This window comes from Nerophis ophidion, linkage group LG20 (genome assembly GCF_033978795.1).
Source record: "Nerophis ophidion isolate RoL-2023_Sa linkage group LG20, RoL_Noph_v1.0, whole genome shotgun sequence".
NCBI lineage: Eukaryota > Metazoa > Chordata > Actinopteri > Syngnathiformes > Syngnathidae > Nerophis > Nerophis ophidion.
The window spans coordinates 46,472,617-46,478,651 of NC_084630.1; the positions used below are offsets into that span (position 1 = coordinate 46,472,617).

Here is a 6,035-nt window from a genome sequence, read left to right on the forward strand (position 1 = left end):
TCATCGTTTTTAACTTTATTTCAAACCTGTCCCTGCCTGCGTCACACAAGTGACGTCACTGTTGGAGAGCCATATAGCACACCGTGATTGGTGGATTCCTTCAGCTCCGCCCACAACGCTGTCAAGCACCATTCATATCAAACTCTCACTAACATTCAACTTTCATATTAGCATGGGAGCCGCAAAATAAGATCTCACGTGTCTGAGACCCTGGTCTAATATATATATAGATGTGTCAGAAGTGCTACTAACACTTTGCTCATGTTTGCTTTTCCTGTCTTTGAAATCACTTCCTGTCCTGCTGCTCTTATTTTCTCACTGTTTCCTGTTTGCTCTCTGTCTTTTATGGCACCTTTACTCTCGGCTCCGTGTCTGCACACCTGTTCCTCGTTTAATTAGTTGTATTTAGTTCCACCTGAGTCCCTCCTTCACTGCTTCATCATTATTCTTTTTTGACGGATGTGGATCGGACGGGTTTTATTCGCAGTGAGTAATACTTTGCTCTTTTACACTGGCGTTCTATTGTTGGTCTTGATGCTTCTACCGTGTGCTTTATTGCTGATTTAAAGTTGTTTGTGTTGCTGTGACAGTTTGCTCTTTTACACTGGCGTTCTATTGTTTGTCTTGATGCTTCTACTGTGTGCTTTATTGCTGCTTTTAAATTGTTTGATTTGCACTGCACATGCACATGTGTTAGGAACACAACATGTAGAAACACACGTTTAGTGACAAACATGCACATGTGTTAGGAACACAACATGTAGAAACACACATTTAGTGACAAACATGCACATGTGTTAGGAACACAACATGTAGAAACACACATTTAGTGACAAACATGCACGTGTTAGGAACACAACATGTAGAAACACACATTTATTAGTCAGTGACAAACATGCACATGTTAGGAACACAACATGTAGAAACAAGACACATTTAGTTGCTGACAAGCTGTCAGTCACCATGGCTCTCAACTGCTGGCTAAGAGAGTCAAGGTGTGGCTGAGTGTTTGCTACAGGTGAACACACCTGCCCTCACTGATTAGTGTTTGCTACAGGTGAACACACCTGCCCTCACTGATTAGTGTTTGCTACAGGTGAACACACCTGCCCTCACTGATTAGTGTTTGCTACAGGTGAACACACCTGCCCTCACTGATTTGGTCCAGCTATGGTTGTCAAAAGCTGGGTGTATATGACATTTCAAAGTTGGGATCTCCAAGCTCAAAAGTCCGCTGTGAATACTTTTACACTTGTGATGCTTTGTTTAAGGTGTATTTACATAAAGTTGTCAGCTCTCCATGCATCACCAAACATCTGCAGAGATGTTGGTGCTGGCTTTCTTCTTGTTGTTGTTGTTGTTGTTGTTCACCTTTGACATTTTGGGGTTTAAATAAATGTTAAAGTGTTAAACTGCATGTTTTGCCGTCCTTGGTTTGAAAGTCCAGTTTACAATGCTTACATGACCTTCACCCAAGGCGGGGTGTGATAGTTGCTGCTTTTTGGTGTGTGTGGGCTTTATAGATTTCGATATTTATTAGTAGGGGTGTCGAAAAAAAATCAATTCGAATTAGAATCACGATTTTCATATTGTGCAATTCAGAATCAATTCTCATTTTAAGAAAAATCTACTAAAAAAAGAAACATTTTTTTTTAAATTAATCAACCCAACAAACCACTACACAGCAATACCATAACAATGCAATCCAATTCCAAAAGCAAAGCTGAGCCAGCAACACTCAGAACTGCAATAAACAGAACAATTGAGAGGAGACACAAACACCACACAGAACAAAACAAAAGTAGTGAAACAAAAATGATTAACAGTATCAATATTATGATTTCAGCAAAGCAGTGATTAAAAATCCCTCATTGACATTATCATTAGACATTTATAAAAATAATAAAAAAGAACAATAGTGTCACAGTGGCTTACACTTACATGGCATCTCATAAGCTGGACAACACACTGTGTCCAATGTTTGCACAAAGATAAAATAAGTCATATTTTTGGTACGTTTAACAGTTCAAACAAATTTACATTATTGCAATCAGTTGATAAAACATTGTCCTTTACAATTATAACAGCTTTTTTTAAAAATCTACTACTCTGCCAGCATGTCAGCAGACTGGGGTAGATCCTGCTGAAATCTGTGTTGAATGAATACTCAATCCTTCTGAATTGGAAAAATATTGTTGTGAATTGAGAATCGAATTATAATCGAATTGCGACCCTAAGAATCGATATCGAATCGTGGGACACCCAAAGATTCGCAGCCCTATTTATTAGTATATGTCCTATACAAAGTCAATGTTTTTTTGGTTTATTTTGTGGACTGCGTGGTTGGTAGAGTGACCGTGCCAGCAACCTGTGGATTCTTCCAATCCACTTTATTTACCGTATATAGCACATTTAAACAAAATGTTTCCAAAGTGCGGCACAACAATATTACAAACATTCGAATACTATCTTAAGCTCCACCAATGACTAAATAAAAATGAATAATAATAAATATATACATAGAATAGAATGTACTTTATTGATCCTTGGGGGAAATTCAACACCACAGTTCGCTCACAATGAGATATATATATATATATATATATATATATATATATATATATATATATATATATATATATATATATATATATATATTCTATGTATATATTTTCCCACTAAAGGAATAAATGTTTTGCTATGTCCTCATTTTCAATACAATGCAACTGTAAAAAATGTTCATAACATCGGAGGCTAGCAATTTGTGTTTTGTGGTAGTGTGCTTACAATTATGCTTCATAAAACTTTCTGAATTGTAAACTTAAAGGATTATATTTTTTGACCACACAACTCACGTAGTGTTAAAAGCCAAAGAATAAAAATGGGTCTTAAGACGAGACTTAAAACACTCCACATCGGGAGCAGTTTGAGTATGGAGGGCCACAATGTTCCACAGCTTAGGGCCGACCACAGAGAAGGTCCTGTCTCCCCTAGTTTTAATTCCTTGTTCAATTCCCACCTTCTATTGACCTCGTCATGTACGTTGTGTCCTGAGCAAGACGCTTCACTCTTGTTCCTGACGGTCGTCGACAAGGCTAATGTTGGTTTGGCGTTGGTAGTGTGAGGCCAATGTTCAAGTACCAATAATTGTCACACACTAGGTGTGGCAAAATGATCTGCATTTGACTCATCACCCTGGATCACTTCCTGGGAGGTGAGGGGAGCAGTGAGCAGCAGTGGTGGCTGAGCTCGGGAATAAATTTGGGTGATTAAACCCCCAATTACAAGCCTTGATTCTGAGTGCCAAGCAGGGAGGTAATGGCTCCTATTTTTATAGTCTTTGGTATGACTCAGGCGGGGTTTGAACTCCAAACCTACCCATCTCAGGGCGGACTAATCTGTTTGGCGTTGGTCGTGTGCGACGCCAATGTTTATGTATGTTGCGTTTTATGCTCTTTTACAGGCCTGACATGTATGTATTTATGCTCGTATACAGGCCCGGCATGTATGTATTATTCATGGTCGTTTACAGGCGCGGCATGTATGTATTATTCATGGTCATTTACAGGCCCGACATGTATGTATTGTTTATGGTCATTTACAGGCCCCGGCATGTATGAATGTGTGTATTGTTTATGCTCATTTACATGCTTGACATGTATTGTTGATGCTCATTGACAGGCTTGACATGTTTGTATGTCATGTCAAGCATGTCAATAAGCATTAACAACACATACATGCATGTGGAGTCTGTCAATGAGCATTAACGATACATACATGCATACGTGTGGGGCTTGTCAATGAGCATTTATAATACATATGTGTGGAGCATGTCAATGAGCATTTATAATACATACGTGTGGAGCCTGTCAATGAGTATTAACAATACATACATGTGGAGCATGTCAATGAGTATTAACAATACATAGGCTGAGATAAAGATACATTTCATGAAGGCATCTTGTGAATGTCAACATAGATAGATAGTACTTTATTGATTCCTTCAGGAAAATTAAAATTCCAGCAGCAGTGTACAGAGTTGAGATCAATTTAAATAAAAGTAAATAATGGGGGTTTAAATGGAAACACAATAGAGAAATATTAAAATAAGAATAGAAAATAAAAAGCAACAATGGGGGGAAAAAAATATATATAGATAACAGTAAAATAAGAATATAACAAGACAAAGTAGGCAGTAGTGACCATGTTATGAAAACGTAATGCACATGACCAAAGTAGGGTTAGAGAAAGAAAGAAGGGTGGGCGTAGCATTCTCATTTTGTGATGTTAAGTTGGTCCTGTGATGAGGTGGTGACTTGTCCAGGGTGTACACCGCCTTCCGGCCTGATTGTAGCTGAGATAGGTATCCGTGACCCCAAAGGAAATAAGTGGTAGGAAATGGATGGATGAATGAAGGTGGGGCTGAGTGTTTGCTACAGGTGAACACACCTGCCCTCACTGATTTGGCCCTACTATGGTTGTCAAAAGCTGGGTGTTGGGACATTTCAAAGTTGTGATCTCCAAGCTGAAAAGTACGCTGTGAATATTTTTGCACTTGTGATGCTTTATGTAAGATGTATTTACAAAAGGTTCTTAGCTCTCCATGCATCACCAAACATCTGCAGAGATGTTGGTGCTGGCTTTCTTCTTGTTCATCTTTTGACATTTTGGGGTTTAAATAAATGTTGTGCCATCCTTGGTTTGAAAGTCTGGTTTACAATAGTTACATTACCTTCACCCGAGGCGGGGGGGGGGGGTGATAGTTGCTGCTTGTGTGTGTGTGTGTGTGTGTGTGGCCGGCCAATGTTAGATGTATTGTGTATCTGGGGAAATAAGAGGTTGGCATCACTAACATAGCCCTGTGCTGGTTTACGTCCTCCCTCAACAACGGAACCTTCTCTGTGAACAGAGCCAAACATTCCTCCCGCTGTGCCAACCTCACCTGTGGGGTCCCTAGGGCTCAATACTGGGTTCCATCCTGTTCTCCATCTACATGCTCTCCCTCAGCCAAGTCATTCATCGCCTTAAAATTTCCTTTCATTTCTACACTGATGATACTAAATCTATCTTCCACTCAAGACAGACGATCCCTCTGGACTGGACCATTTGAAGGACTGCTTGCAGGACATAAAAGAGTGGATGTCAAAATTTCCTGCAGCTCAATGACAGAGTGAAATTCTTCTGTTCGGGAACTCCAACCTCCCAACCGTGCACAATAGCCAAGATCAAGTATGTCCTCTCCCCCAGTGACTTAGAGGGTCGTGTTCATGCTCATCTTCTGCAGACTGGACTAATGGAATGCCCTCTATGCTGGGGTCACTAACAAGACCATATATAGCATGCAGTTGGTACAAAATGCTGGTGACAGGCACAAAAATGAGGGAACACATTTCTCCCATCCTCTCCTCCCTTCACTGGCTCCTGGTGAAGCACAGAGTGAAATTTAAGATCCTTACGTATGTCTTCAAAGCGCTCCGTGGTCTTACCCCAGCTTACATCAAACATCTCCTGGACCAACCTATCAGCTCCAGGCTTGGTCGTTGCCTCAGATCTGACAACCAGATGACCTTGAAGGTCCCACAGTCAAACCTAGTGACAAAGAGAGACTGTGCATTTTCAATGATGGTACCTGGCCTATGGAATAAGCTCCCCCTGAAAGTCAAGTCCGCCACCACTCTGGACACTTTTAGAGCACAGCTTAAAACTCACCTCTTTGCCGCAAATGACTTGATTTGTGTTCATGTGTCTTAAATGTTTGTTCTAAATTCCTTTTGTGTCCCTGTTTTTTTTTTTTTGTTTCTCCACTCAGGCTGCACCCCAGGCTGATGTAATGGTTCCTTGTGTGGGTGCAATAATTGAAAATAACTAAACTTTTTTTTGTTTCTTCAAGGTCAATTTTGTGGAGTCTGGTCTACAATACAAAGTCTATGTATATTTTCTTTTTTTTTAATCTTTTTTTTTTATCTTCAAGGTCAATTTTGGGGGTCCAGTCATCTACAATACAACGTCAAAATGTATTTCATTTGTCATGGTTT

The 6,035-nt window shown here is 39.8% G+C and overlaps 1 long non-coding RNA gene across 2 annotated transcripts; it reads left to right on the forward strand.

Annotated features, from left to right (window-relative positions):
- The first annotated feature begins 374 nt into the window (after positions 1–374).
- On the forward strand, positions 375–5,798 carry LOC133539236 (uncharacterized). Of its 2 annotated transcripts, none has more exons than XR_009803214.1 (2): positions 375–486; positions 5,080–5,798. It is a non-coding gene; the product is annotated as an uncharacterized LOC133539236 (long non-coding RNA). The 2 variants fall into 2 exon arrangements; XR_009803213.1 differs by having other exon boundaries at positions 388–486; positions 4,910–5,798.
- Positions 5,799–6,035: the final 237 nt, after the last annotated feature.